Below are 16,224 nucleotides of genomic sequence, written 5' to 3'. Positions count from 1 at the left end.
TCCTCATATCCTTGGACAAGTCATAGCATTACTAAGAGACAATCCACAGACAGCAAATGCAAATAGGTGAGGATACCCCATCCTCGCCTTTCTAGTCAAAGACATCCTGGAGATAGAATCTCTAGTCAAAGACATCCTAGAAAAGCTAAAAGACATGTCACCAAAAGATAAAATCAAAAGAAAACCAAGACTCGACACCAACATCCACTGTAGTCCTCAAATTTAGTGTCTCTTGTCACTTGTATAAGTCTTATTTGATTGTGGTCACAATGTTTACTTTCACAAAAAGGATAGATAGCACTGAACCATAATGTTGTCTGAGTCTGTTGAAAGATTTGATTTGTTGAAGCTCATTGTTGCTGCTGTGTCTCATCTGAAACTGACTGAATCCATGAAACTGATACTTTTATTGCGGAGAAGATTGCAGATGTTGCTTTATTGCGGATTGTGCGCGGATAGACTTGAAGGAAACTGGAAGAAACTGTACTCCTTGAAACATGTGATGTTCTCAGTTCCACACCCATTATTAGACGTAGGATTTGCCTTAGCCATAGATAGGATCTGATTTATTATGGATGGAAAGGGAGTGAAAAGGGAGGGTTATGGATGGCTAACCAATCTTAGGTAGATCAATAACAAGCCATGATGGGAATGGGTAAGTTTATTGTGAACGAATAGGTTGTGAGTGTGTGCGAAGTGAAAGGATGAAAGAGAATCCTGAAAGAGGGAGGAGCAAAGTCTCTACGCATGGCGTTGGTGACCCAGTTTTCACCATGGTACTTGCCCAGGGCGCCACCGAAGTGGTTTTCACCGTTGGATGAAATTATTTCTCTTTACTTTTTCCGATTTTTCAATTTTTTTGTGTCACAAGGCGCCTGTTTGCCAGGTTTTCACCAAGTAACGATTTTTTTGTTTTATAATTTTTTTTTTTGTATTTTTGAATTTTTTTTTAATTTTTTTTTGTGTTTTTGAATTAGGATATTCCGAAGAGCTTATGTGTAGAACCTGCGAAGGTGTATGCCATTGATAGGATCCTCCAAGGGTTCACCTTCTGTAGTTGAGAGCTGATATGCTCCAGATCCATATACTGCTGTAATAATGTAAGGACCAAGCCAGTTTGGTTCGAACTTGCCCTTCTTATCTCTGTCTTGCTGATTCTTGGGGTTCTCTCTGAGGACTAAGTCACCTACCTCAAATGTGCGAGGCTTAACTTTGTGATTGTAGCTGCGACTCATTCGTTGTTGGTAAGCCTTGAGATGATTAAAAGCAGTGTGCCTTCATTCCTCCAGCAGTTCCAGTTCTTGTAAGCGAGAGACCCTGTAGTCTTCATCGTTGATTATGTTTCTCAAGGAGACTCATAAAGAAGGTAGCTCGACCTCAATAGGCAAGATGGCTTCAGAGCCGTAGACAAGTGAGTAGGGTGTAGCTCCTGTAGGTGTGCGGACACTTGTGCGGTAGGCCCAGAGTGCAGGATTGAGTTGGATATGCCAGTTACGGCCAGCGTCGTCGACTGTCTTTTTAAGGATTTTGAGAATTGTTTTATTAGACGCCTCAGCTTGGCCATTACCTTGGGGGTAATATGGTGTGGAGAAATGATGGGAGATATGGAAGCGCTCACAGAGTTCACGAACATCCTGATTTTTGAAGGGACGCCCGTTATCAGTAATAATGGAAGTAGGAATCCCGTATCGGCAAATGATGTAGTTCAAAATGAAGGTAGCAATTTGTTTCCCAGTAACTTGTGTGAGAGGCACGGCTTCAATCCACTTTGTGAAATACTCTGTGGCTGTGATAATGAATTTATGACCATTAGAAGAAGGAGGGTGAATCTTGCCTATGAGATCGAGTCCCCACTGACAAAAGGGCCAAGGAGATGCAAGTGGTTGTAGTTCCTGTGCTGGTGCATGTATGAGGTCTCCATGAATTTGACACTGCTTACACTTCTTGACAAACTGATATGCATCTTTTTCCATAGTAGGCCAGTAGTATCTAGTCTTGATGAGTTTCTTGGCCAAGGTAGGACCACTAGTATGTGGACCACATATCCCTTCATGCACTTCTCGTAACGCAATCTGAGCTTCGTCACTCTCTAAACATCTAAGAAGGGTGCCATCTAGACCTCATCGGTATAGGATATCTGCTAAAATGACGTATCGAGAGGATTGGCGAATGAAAGTGCGGCGTTGATTGTTCGATAGATCGGGAGGTAAGATATTGTCGCGAAGGTATGTGAATATGGGACCATATAACTGGGATTCAGGACCAACAACACATATCATTTCTGTAGGAGTGATCTCATATGACGGAATCAGCAGGTTGTCTACCAGGAATTCATAGCAGGTCTCGTTTTGCGGTAGATCAATGAGCGAAGCAATTGTAGCCATGGCATCAGCAGCGCGATTCTGTTCTCTTGGTATCTGCTCAAACTCTATCTTTGCAAAGTGTTGTTTCAGATCATCTATCAGTTGTTTGTAAGGCATTATCTTTTCATCTTTTGTTTGATAATCATCAGTTGCTTGACGGATGACAAGTTGAGAATCCCCAAAAACACGAAGTTCTTGGATCTTCCATTGAACTGCAATTCTTAACCCAGTTGTTAATGCCTCGTATTCTGCTATATTGTTAGTGCACGGAAATGATAAACGGTATGAATTTGGTATAGAATCGCCTTGGGGAGTTATAAAGAGTATACCCGCTCCTGCCCCGTGTTGTGTATATGAGCCGTCAAAATATAATTGCCATGGCTTTGCAGGTGATATTGTTAGAATGGACTCATCTGAAAATTCTGACTATAGAGGAGCATCATCTATCATGGGAGCATCTGCCAGTTGGTCTGCAATGGCTTGTCCTTTGATTTATTTTCTGTCCACGTATTCAATGTCGAATTCACTCAAAATCATTACCCACTTGGCCAGCCGCCCAGTAAGTGTAGCTTTGTTGAGAAGATACTTTAGTGGATCAATTCTTGCAATCAACTTAGTTTTGTGAGTGAGCATATAATGTCATAATTTTTGTGAAGCAAAGACCACAGCGAGACATGCACGCTCAATTGGTGTGTAGTTTAGCTCATATCCCACCAATGTGCGACTGATATAGTAGACTAATTTTTCCTTGCCGTCAGGTGTTTGTTGTGCTAGGAGTGCCCCCAGTGCCGTTGGAGTAGCTGATATGTAGAGTAACAAAGGTTGATCTGGAATTGGTGGCATCAAGACTGGTGGGTTCAAAAGATAATCTTTGAGCGCCTGAAAAGTCTGTTGACAGTTCTCATCCCATTTGAACTTGATGTTTTTGTGTAGCAGGTGCTGGAAAGGATTACACTTATCTGCAAGTTGTGCTATGAATCTTTGTATGGACTGGAGTCTCCCTTGTAAAGATCGAAGTTGACTGATATTCTTGGGTGGCGGCATGTCCAAGATAGCCTTGACTTTTGCTGGATCAGCTTCTATTCCTCTTTTAGACACAATGAATCCTAGGAGCTTCCCGGAGGTTACTCCAAAGACACATTTCTTTGGGTTTAATCTTACCTTGTACTTTTCCAACCGATCAAAAGCAACTGAAAGTATGTCCAAGTGTGTATTTCTGTCTATTGATTTAACCAAAAGGTCGTCAATATAATCTTCCACTGTTACATGCATGAGATCATGAAAGATAGTGGTCATCGCTCTTTGATAAGTGGCGCCTGGATTTTTCAGCCCAAAGGGCATGACATTCCAATAGAAGGTTCCCCATGGACAAGTAAATGATGTTTTATGTTGATCTTCAGGTGCAATCCTGATCTGATTATATCCAAAAAATCCGTCCATTAAAGATAACATTTCATGGCCTGCTGTGAGATCAACGATCAAGTCAATGTTTGGTAATGGGAAATCGTCCTTTGGACAAGCCTTGTTGATATCTCTGAAGTCTGTACATATTCGGATGCTGCGATCCGGTTTGCTGACAGGTACTAAATTGGAAATCCATTCAGGATAATCAATTGGGCGTATGAATCTGACATCCAATAATTTCTCCAGCTCTGCCTTGACTAGCAATGCCACTTGTGGATGCATTTTCCTTAATTTCTGCTTTACTGGTTTTGCCCCTGGTTTGACTGTTAAATGACGCATCACCAAATCCGGGTCTGGCCCAGGCATATCCGCGTAAGACCATGCGAAGTTGATTTGTCGTCCCTTAAAGAAGCTTATGAATTTTTCTCTCTCGGCCTCTGTCAATGATTGAGCCAAAAATATGTTGTGTGGAACCTCTGCTGTACCAATGTTTGTCTTTATAGTCTCCTCTACCAACATGGATGATTTTTCCTCGTATGATGCTGGGAGAATGTCGAGCCTTCCATCTTCGGGCGCCTCAGAGAGGTTTTCACCCTCAGATACGTCCTTTCTTTTTACTTTTTTGGAGTCAGATAGCGCCACAGTGTGGTTTTCGCCATAAGACCCTTGTTTTGTTTTTATTTTCACATTTTTGCGACTAGAAGGCCCGACACCTTCACCAAAGTATGCTATGTTGTTGAGCTCTATGGCGTATCCTGCTTTGTGGTCTCTAGGGGGAAGATCATCTCGAATGCCAAGGTAGTCGATAATAGCTTCGTCATTTTGAAATGTATCAAATTGTGCTGGTCCTTCATGATCCCAGTCAATGAGTTGGGGGTGAACAAGGGGAAGGTCTTTAGTGTTTTCAGATTTTGCAGGACTAATAGTGAAGATGTGGTTATATTCGGGTATGTCAAGGTAATCGTCGAGGTCATCGATGGCACTCTCCTCATCAGTTTCAATCATGAGCGAATCCAAATTGTCATTACTAGTAGAGCCTTCTGGGACAGGTGTCCTCATCCTATGTGATTTTGACCTAGGACCTTGAAACGAAGCTTGTGCGGGATCCTTATGGGTTGGTTCTTGACCAACTCTGAACTTTTTGTAAAATACCTCCTCCTCTGTGGGTTCATCTGGCTCTCTGAATGTTTCAGTGAGCTCATAGTCACTGGAGGATTTGTCTGAACCCCATTCCCACTCATTGGAATCTGTGGAATAGTAATCTTCTTGTTGAACTTCGGCAACTTTAATTCGCCATACCTCTTTTGTTCTTTTATTTTGTAGTCTGGGATTTAGAAAACCAAGCCCGTTGGAGCGTTCTCTTCTTGTAGTTAGCTCAGGTTGCAAGGGCTCCATGACACCTTCTTTGCGTAGTCCGAGAGGGCTTTTTCCATCATACCCGAATCTTTGCAAAATTTTGAAGCCTTTGCCATAGTTCTCACAGGGTATAATAATCTGATCATGTGTGTCCTCTTCAACGTCCTTATAGAGCATTTTATATAAATTTTCTTCTTCTAGTTCACCCCATTTTTGAAAGATGGTAGGATCCCATTTGAGCATTATGATAGAGATTTGCTTGTTAGGATGTGGCCTCCCATATTCCTTGGGAGAGGTCATGACTTGTCGTAAAAACATTGTTTGATTCAAAGTGTATTCTCCCATGCCTTTGTCTTGAAACTTACCTCTAAGTTCACCTTGTTTGGATGTCGAGGGTTTTAATGACTCAGGGTCAATGTATGCCGAAGAGGGAGTAGCCTCACGGTTACTGGAAATGATAGTCTCAGTATGTGATCTCAAGTTATTACAATATATGAATGGATTTGGATCACCATTGACGGTTACCTCGACTCCATTGTGAGGAAACTTAATGCACTGATGGTATGTTGATGGGACTGCCCTCATTTCATGAATCCAAGGACGTCCTAGCAATACGTTATACATGAGATCTAGATCTAGGACTTGACAAACCACATCCTTTGTGACTGGCCCTATTCTTAGTGGTAAGGTGACCGTGCCCTTGGATGAGCGCTCTTCATCATCATAAGCCTTAATGGTGATTTGGTTTGTAGAATTCACAGCTTTGTCAGAATATCCCAATTGTCTGATGGTGCTCAATGTACAAATATTAAGACCTGCTCCTCCATCTATCAGGACTCGCTTTATTCGATGTTTATGTATGAAGGCTTCAACATGTAGAGGTGCATTATGTGGCTGACTTATGGAGGCGTCATCGGCTTCTGTGAATGTGAGGGAGTGTGGAACGGATAGGTATCCCACCATGGCTTGAAACTGGTCCACGTTCAGATCAGTAGGGATGGCAGTATCTCTCAAGATTTTGTCAAGGATAGCTTTATGTGCAGGAGATATACGTAAGAGCTCAAGAATAGAGATAAGTGCAGGTGTCTTCCCTAGTTGTTCTACAAGGTCGTACTCAGGCTTGATTGATGAAAGATTGGTATTCTTAGTGGAGGTACCTGGCAATGTGATCTTACCTCGACGGGTTGTAACATGACATTCAGAGGTAGATTCGGACGAAGATCCCACACCTTTTAGGACAATCTTGGGTCTCTGAGAAGGATTCTCAGGATTTTTGTTTTTGATAGTAATGGTAGAGATATGATTGTCCATGGAGATGTGATTAATAGTAGAATCATAATTGTAAGATTCTCTAGTGTAATTGGCTTGATCATCTGTGACTTTGCCTTTTCCTTTGTCATGTTTTGGGAATGGTTCCTTAAACACCTCATGCTCTTGATTAGATGAATGTCCGTCAATCTCAATGTCACCTCTATCAATGAGATCTTGCACAATGTTTTTCAATCGATGGCAATTGCCTATCTTGTGACCTTTGCTCTTATGAAACTCACAATACTCATCATCATTCCACCAATTTGGTTTTACCTTTGGTTCATAAGGAGGAAAATCTGGAACTGTAATTACTTTGTTTGCTACAAGCTTTTTGAATACTGATTCAAGTGGTTCTCCCAATGGAGTGTACTTCCTTCGTGGTCTAGAAGTTGTTTGAGTGTTCACCTGATTGTTGGTAGAACTTGATCCAGAAAAGATGAATTTTGGTCTCACTGTATTGGCATCAACAACGCCATCATTAACTGTGTTCTTGTTCTTGTTCCAAAATTTTGGTTTGTCCTTTCCCTTAAAGTCCTCTTTGTTTTCTTTGAATAGTTTGATAACTCCTTGTTCAATTAAGACCTTTTCTGTTGCTAGGCCCTTTTCAATGACATCCTTGAATGTAGACAAACAAGCTTTTCTGAGATCATAGCCAATAGCCTTATTAACGTTTTGTGTGAACATCTCCACCATTTGTTTTTGTAGGATTTCACAAGAGCATCTGCTAGCTAAGTTTCTCCATCTTTGTAAAAATGTTGCGAACGATTCTCCTTCCTTTTGTTTAGTATTGCACAAGGTAGTAACTGAGACATCTGTTTCAATGTTGTAGGAGAAATGCTGAATGAATGCCTCTGCTAAGTCGCCCCATGACTTAATACTAGGAGGTAATTGAGAAAACCATTCCATAGCTTGATCGCCTAAGCTCTGTGGGAATAACCTCATCAAGTATGTTTCTTCTGCCGCTACCTCAATGCAAGCTGTGAAGAATTGTCTTATGTGTGCCTTGGGGTCTCCTCTCCCTCTATATTTGTCAAATTTTGGCATTACAAAGTGTGGAGGAAATGGAGGCATTGGAATGCTCTTATCAAAGGGATAAGGACATATATCTCTCATAGTGTATGTAGGTTTTGGTGTACTCATGTCCTCCATTTTCTTTTGTAGATCTCTAATTTGTTGCTCCAAATTATTCTTGGGAGGAGATGGATTTCTTGTAGCATACCCCATGTTTGAAACACCCATTTGAGGAGGAGCTTGTTGCATGTATGGATGATACTGATCGTAGACATGTCCATATGGAGGTCTATATTGTTGCGACATGTATGGAGCACTTGGCATAACTTCTTGTTGGGGAACCCCATATCTGTTTTGTGTGTATAAACCATATTCAATAGGCCTTTCATTTTCCATTGTGTTGCCCCCAATTTTGACATGAGGTCTCCTTGTGTCAAAATTTTGAGGATGTCCTTGAGTATCCACTTGTTTTGATTAATTCATACCTTGAGCATGTGATTGAGCATAAGGCCTCCATGATGGTCCTTGAGTGTACGTATCATATGTTTGAGCTTGTGTATGTGGGATTGCTGGCTTTTGAAGCAAAGCTGATGGTGACTCCGGCATCATATTATTCGGTCCTCTATTTCCTCCACTATTTGGTCTCCTTTGATCCATGTTGGGTTGAATTTGTTGTGAGGGTCGACTTTCCATAAGTTGAGATAAGTCAAAATCATGCGGTATTTTAGCTCCACTTTGTGCCATCATGTTTAAAAAGTATTGTCGATCTCTCCTCATTATCTCTTCAACCAATCTATTGAATTGAGGATCCATTATGGATTCTTGTATGTCTGCTGATAGTATTGAAGAATTGTCAACTGTGTCATTGTGTGTAGCATTGTTGTTTATAGTGTTTGCGCTTTCCACATTTGGATTGTGTCTATAAACATTCATGTCTGGTAATGTAGTGTGCTCAGGATTGTAGAATAGATCATTGTCATACTCATAAGAACTCATGTTTATGGATTCTTGAGCTTCCTTAGCTATTCTCCTAGATTTTTGAAGGCGGGTTTCAACCATGAACTAGGTGTTAGACCAAGATGTGAGAAACTAGATGAAAAATGACAAGAGTATGGAAGACCAAGAGTTGTATGGAGTGTAAATGAATCTTGAGGTGTACTTGCAATGTCCAAAGTGTAAGACCAAGTATGTAAGTAGTAGAGTAGGTGTGACTTCCAAAGAGAGGATAGTTTCTCTTGATGAGGTAAGCTGACCTTGACTCTAAGTAAGACCAAATGAGACCCAAAGGTAAGAAACCTTGATGAGGGACCAGTTAGCAAAGTGTAGTTATATGTAGTGTGTTGAAAGAGTATAATGAGGACAAGCAAGTGACCTTTTTGACCCAAGTTTTTAGACAAGTATGAATGTAAAATGAGGTGTGAAGCAATGATGGAATGTATGAGACCTTAGGACAGGCTGACTGCTAAATGAAACCTGAAGAGACAACCTAAGAAGCTCAAGTATGCCGAAACTGATTTTCTTTGTTTGCTTGACTGTTAAAGTTTTCAAATCCTGACACAGACGCCTCTGTATACTTCACAGACGCGTTTCCCAGACACAGACGCCCCTCTGTTTGACACAGACGCTGATAAAAACACAGACGCTATTCTGTACTTCACAGACGCGCTTATCTGATGCAAACGCGGTTTGAACAGACACAGACGCGTTTCTGTAACCTTAGTGCAATTTTTTCTATCTGTGAAGTTGTTTTGTTGTGACCAAATCTGATTTTTCGACTGTTTTTCGTGACAAGAGGACACAATCTTGATGACTCAATGTTTGCAAACTGTTTAGACTCCAAAAGTGTGTTGTTTGATGTAAAAAGTTTTTGCATACACTTGAAGACACAAAAGACACAATGTTTTGCTGTTTTGTCTTGAATGTTTGAGTGTTTAGCATAAGACAAGCACAAATCTTAGGGCTGGCCAAGACAATAGTTGTTGATCCCACATAGGGTTTTACCCCCGAGGCTACGCTATTCAGAGCGGATACTTAGATGCTTGACCTCACTGGCTCCACCCTCGGCACTCACTTCTCGGGTCAGCCAAGCATCAGTCCCCATGAAAACTCCCCATGGTGAACTTTGTATCTCTACTAAGAACCGTATGTGTGTGGGCCGCTACCAGAGGTCCGACCTCCTGCCTCAACAACTAGAAGGATTTGGGCATCTAAAACAAAGAGGTGCTAGTAAGGGCATCCGCTCGTGTGGCCATACATGCGGCACTTTCAGCTCTGTAAATACAGAAGGCTCCCAGCCGGTAGGGGTTACGCCCTACAAATGATCAAATAAATTTGATCAAACGGGTTTATGGGGAGACATAGTGTTGGTATGAACTAATCAACACACGTTATTCATAGTTTTCACTATGAATACATTTGATTATAGTGGTTTGGATGAGGTGGGTTTTCCTCACTACCACTTGGGTTGTTCTCTTCTCACTAGTAGTCCTAATGACCACACAGGAAGACAGGCCCTCTAAAGATTAAACAAAAAGAGCCTATTGCTCAAGACACAAAAGACAATGATTCAATTTTAGTGCACCAATGGAAATGTTTGCTAGTCTATGAAAACAAGGCACACAACAAAACTACAAAACCCTAGCCAAGGCCCTGCAACAAAATTGTTAGTAGTTTGGGTTGTTTCAAATGATCACCCCTTCCTGCAAGCACACAAGTTAGGTAAATTTTTAGAAAACCCAAAAGACTTTGTGAAAAGGGGCCTTCAACAAAAATGTTTTTGCCTCCAAAGCAAGCTGCACAAACCAGGTTAGCTAGATCTGCAAGAGTTAGCCAAAAATAAACCAGATCTGAAACCCTAAGTACAAAATCCGAAAACCCGAATCAAAGAAAATTGAAAAATTTGCAAAACAGAAAGCACAGACGCTTCTATACCAGACGTAGACGCGTCTGTATGACACAGACGCTATTCTGTGATTCACAGATGCGATCAGAGGTCACAGACGCGACTTTCGAATGCAGACGCGATAAGATCCATCACAAACGCGGTTAAAATTCTCAGACGCGATTCCAGAAACCTGCAAAAAATAAAAATTGGCAGAAACACAGACGCGATTCTCGATATCGCAGACGCTTCTGAAACACAAAAACGTGATCCGAACACTCGCAGACGCGGTAAAACCTAAAATGTTGTCAAAAACTGTCCGATCTGCAACTTCAAAAATGCAAAATCTGCAACAAAAATGTTAAATGCAAAGGGACAAGAGTCCCACCGGGCGTGCCAAAATGTGTACGGTGAAAATGGATAACAATAATAACAATATTGAAAGGCTAAAATGAATCCAACCACTAAACCCTAGCCTAACAATAACAGAAATCCATCATAACATATGAAGATTACCTAAGACAATGCAAAATAACTCAAAATCACAAAGATTATACCATCACATGTCCAATAGGGTTTTGATCTCCATTCTTCCTATCTCCATTGATCTTGCTTGATATATTTGCTCTCAGATTTTTATATGCACAAGAGCTCAACAAAGAACGAAATGTGGTTGCAAGTAGGATCGTAGTGTAGCCAAGTACTCCAAAATCAGTCATTAGGGTTTGACAATGAAGAAAGCATCTCCTTAAATAGAAGACACAATATGAAATGGAGGGATAAGATTGAGAGGTGTAAAAAGAGAGGTCGGCTAGGATTAGAGGGTAGGTATAAGAAATACCAAAATAATGAAAGAGGTAGGTAGTGTAGGAATTAAGAGATAAATGACATGTGTCATGTGTAGAAAAAGATAATGAATTAATTAAATAAATAAAGATTTATTTAATTAATAGAAGAATAAGACAATTAAATAAATAAAAATATTTATTTAATTTAGGAAAAGGATAATTTAAATAAATAAATGTATTTATTTAAATGAGAAATAAGGCTAGAAGAGGATAAATGAATTAATTAAATAAATATAGATTTATTTAATTAATAGAAGAATTAGGCTTAGATAATTAAATAAATAAAATATTTATTTAATTAGACATGACAATTTTGGGTGTCTACAACTACAATCCATAATCTATAGTTCCCTTTAGATATCTAAGAAACCGCTTGACTGCTACCAAGTGGGATTCTCTTGGACTTTTTTGAAAACGTGTAGCAATGCCCACTGCATGTGCAATGTCCGGTCTACTATGTACTACATAGTGCAACTTACCAATCATTGACCGGTATTCCTTCTCATTCACCAATGCTCAGTCATCTTCTTTTGACAATTTACAACTGGTCATCATCGGTGTACCAAACGGTTTGTTGTCTTCCATGCCAAAGGTCTTCAACACCTCTTTGACATACTTGGACTTAGTGATAAAGATACCATCTTTCATTTGTTGAATCTATAGTCCAATGAAGAACTTAATCTCTCTGATTAATGACATCTCAAATTCCTTCTTCATTTCATCTACAAATGCATGGCTCATCTTGTCATCTCCAGCAAAAATTATGTCATCAACAAACACTTCACAGATCAAAATCTGATCTCCTTTTGACTTCAGATAGATATTGCTATCTTCACTTGTTCTTTCAAATCCAACCTTCACAAGATGGGAGTGTAAACGTTCATACCATGCTCTAGGTGCTTGCTTCAATCCATACAAGGCTTTATGTAGCCTACATGCCATATCACTGTCTTCTGATAGGGAAAACCCATCTAGTTGCTCTAAATACACTTCCTCTTCGAGTATTCCATTCAGAAATGCAGATTTCACATCCATCTGATGCACTTTGAATCCCTTGAAGACTGCATATGCAAGAAGCATTCAAACTCCTTCCAATCTAGCTACTAGAGCAAAGGTTTCTCCATAGTCTTCTCCTTCTTCTTGAGGATATCCCTTGCATACCAATATTGCTTTGTTTCTTACCACTATGCCATCTTCATTTAGCTTGTTTCTAAAAACCCATTTGGTGCCAATAACATTTTTGTGCTCAGGTATGGGTACCAAAGACCATGTACCATTCTTTTCTATATGGTCAAGTTCCTCTTCCATGGCCTTAATCTAGTCTTCATCTTTATGTGCCTCTTTAAATGTTTTGGGCTCAAATTCAGAAATCATGCAAGAATTCTCTCTGACTTTTCTTCTTGTAAGTATTCCTGCATCCTTATCCCCTATGATCTTCTTTGGATCATGATGTAGCTTTACATACCTAGGAATGATCTTAGCTGATTCCTCTTCCTTTTCCTCTTCATCCTCATCTTTATCAACATCTATTGGTGTAGGAACACTGTTACTGGTACTTGGTTGTTTTGGTTGTTTTGCAACAAGTTCCCAGAAGGTTACATTTGGTTCATCTACTGCTTGCTCGTTGTTGGTTTCCTTGGGTTTCTTAGAGGTTTCATCAACTCTAACATTGATACTTTCAACAATTCTCTGAGTCCTATTGTTAAAACACGTGAGAGCTTTTCTCTTGGTGGAATACCCTAGGAATATCCCCTCATCACATTTTGCATCAAACTTGCTTTGGTGCTCACTTCTCTTAATATAACACTTGCTACCAAACACTCTAAAGTAGCTTACTACAGGAGTCTTACCGGTCCAATACTCATAAGGAGTTTTATCCTTACCTTTCTTGATGAGTACCCGGTTCATAGTGTAGACTACAGTGCTCATTGCTTCTCTCCAAAAAGTGAGAGCAACCTTCCCTTGAATCAGTATAATTCTGGTTGCTTCAACTACAGTCTGGTTGTTCCTTTCTGCTAGGCCATTCTACTGTGGAGTCTTGGGGGAGGAAAGTTGCCTCTTGATGTCGTCCTCTTCATAGTACTCTAGAAGTGAACTCACCTCCTTGGTCGGTTCTAAGGCATTTGATTCTCTTACCGCTTTCCTTTTCAACTAGTGCTCTGAAGGCTTTAAACTTTCCAAAAGCTTCAGACTTGTCTTTCAAGAATGTGACTGGTGCAGGAGCACCTAACACAAAGGCATAAAAGGAGTCTATAAGAGGATAAAAATAAATTCATAAGTATATTCAATTACATTTTCATTTGTAATGTCATTTTGAGTCAATATGAATCAATATGTAAGGCTAAAAGAGCCCATTGTAATGAGTTGTCCAAGATGTCCTAATAAGGTCTTGAATTAGTCATTTGGTAAAATTTGTATAAAATATCCTTGGAGGGGTAAAATGGTGACAAAAATACATTATTATTCCATCCTAATATGTTTTGAAGGTTATTTTGAAGGTTTAAAGTCATTTGAGTCAAAAGTTGTAAAAGTTGTAAAATGCAACTTTTCAAAAGTTGTAAAAAGACCAAAATGGGAAGTTGTAAGGTCATAAGAGGAAGTTGGGTAGTTGTAACTTCCATGTGAAGATAAAAAGGATATAAAACCTCTATAATGGTCATTCATAAGGGTATGTAAAAATTGGAGAAGGAATTGGAAAGCATTGGAAACATTTTGGTATCATATTTTCATTGTTTTCAATCTCTTCTTTTGTGATCTTGGATGTTTTTCCTCTTGTTTCTAGGCTTGGTACGACCATGTACAACCTAGAAACAAGTTTATTTCCATAATTATAGTGTATTATATTGAATAATGTTTCCATTTCTTTTGGTTTGAGCTTATTTCATTCAGTTTTGAGAAAGTTATGAATGTTTTGGTGAGAACCATTTGGAACTACCCAAAACCCTGATTCACGGCGACCAGTTTTGGCACAATCATCATAACTTTGGATTTAACCATGGGATCTTTCTATAATTTGGAGGAACTTTTTATAACTAGAATTTATAGAATCTAACTAGAGTGATTATTTGTATGATTTATATTTTAAGAGTTATTAATGATTGTTCATGACTGTAATTTCATGACCAAAATAGAGTAAATTTCACAGTTTGGACAAATTCTTGGTTTTCATTTGCAAGAAATGAATAGATGAAGGGTTTAAATGATTCAAGTTTAATGCATGATATATGGAGAGGATTTGATAATGGTTATTTGATTGATGTTTTCATGATGCTCTGCATCAGTGACCCACATCATTCTAGAGAAGTCCTTAGTAAGAATCATAAAGTACCTATCTCCCTGAACACTCCTAGTTTTCATAGGACCACACAAATCAGTATGCACAAGATCAAGTTGACATTCTCTACACAAAGGATTCTCCAGTTTGTTCAGCATAGACAATCCTCTAACTGCCTTGATCTTACCGGCCTTCACAATATTATCAAAATTTATATGGCAGTCTCCTATGCCATATCCAACTGTCATCAAACTTAGCCATTAAACATTGACTGATATTTGTATTTAACTGAAATAAGTTACCTTTGGTCTACATACCGATGACCATCAGTTCACCACTCTTTCCTTTTATTTTGCACACTCCATCTTTGAATTCCAGAGTGAGTCCTTTATCATTTAGCTAAGCAACACTCAAAAGGTTATGCCTGAGACCTTCTACCCAATACACATTATCAGCACTGCTTTTTCCATTTAGAGAGATGGACCCTTTTCCTTTTACTATACATGGTGCATCATTACCAAATCAGACTACACCTCCATCATACTCTTCCCGAGACAAAAACTTTCTCCAGTCACCAGTCATGTGGTGAGAACAACCACTGTCAATAATCCACTCATTATAATTATCAAAGTGAGAGATAAGAGCCTTTTTGTCTGACACTTCTTCATGATAGGGTTTCAAGCAGATCCGAAGCAAATATGAACTAACAATTATATGCAGATTTAAATACAAAAGATAAAGAAATAAGACAGGACACATATAACACAGAGATTTAACGTGGTTCACCAAGAATGGGTTACGTCCACCATACACAGCTGTCCAATCTTTCTTATTATCCAGCAAAAATAGTACATCAACCTTACAATGCCTTAAGCATCCCAGCCGCTTATAACATGTGTTTTTAGGGCAACAAACAAAGTCAGCCTTTTTAGGGTTTTATTACAATGTCGGTTTTCATCAACGAAAAATGGCAAAAAAATTTTTCTCGGGGGTGAGGATACGTGCTGAGTGTACAATACTTTGCTGATTAGTCACCACATTTCAACAATCTCCCACTTGGAGACTGATCAAGCTCCACATCGAACAATCTCCCACTTGGAGACTGATACTACATGACACCACTATACATGCAACATCCTCTGGATAAAACACTAGGACTTGACTAGTATAAATTCCACAATTATCAATCAAGAAGACCAACAGAAACTGATGAAAAAATCAGCTTCTCCTGTGGAACTGCCTTTGTGAACATATCGACAGGATTCTCACTTGTGTGAATCTTCTCAAGCCATAACTGACCCTCCTCCAAAACAGTTCGGATGAAGTGGTACCTGAGCTGAATGTGCTTTGTCCTTGAATGAAAAGCAGAGTTCTTCGCAAGATGAATGGCACTCTGGCTATCAGTATACAATGAGCTATCCTCTTGTGTCTGACCCAATTCCTCTAGAAAACATTGCAACCAAATCATCTCCTTGTTGGCTTCTGCAGCAGCAACATACTTAGCTTCAGTGGTTGAAAGTGCAACAACCTTTTGCAGCCTAGAAATCCAACTGACTGCAGTTCCCCCTATAGTAAAAACATACCCTGTAGTACTCCTCCGTGAATCAATATCACCCGCTAGATCAGAGTCAACAAATCCACTTAGAGCAGCATTAGATCCTTTGAAACATAATGCCTTTATAGTAGTTTCTTTCAAATACCGAAGAATCCATTTCACAACATTCCAATGTTCCATACCTGGATTACTCATAAACCTGCTCACAACTCCCACTGCAT

The sequence above is a fragment of the Cryptomeria japonica genome, chromosome 10 (assembly GCF_030272615.1).
Source record: "Cryptomeria japonica chromosome 10, Sugi_1.0, whole genome shotgun sequence".
Lineage (NCBI taxonomy): Eukaryota > Viridiplantae > Streptophyta > Pinopsida > Cupressales > Cupressaceae > Cryptomeria > Cryptomeria japonica.
The sequence above is the reverse complement of the archived record's forward strand: the minus strand, read 5'-3'. Positions refer to the sequence as shown.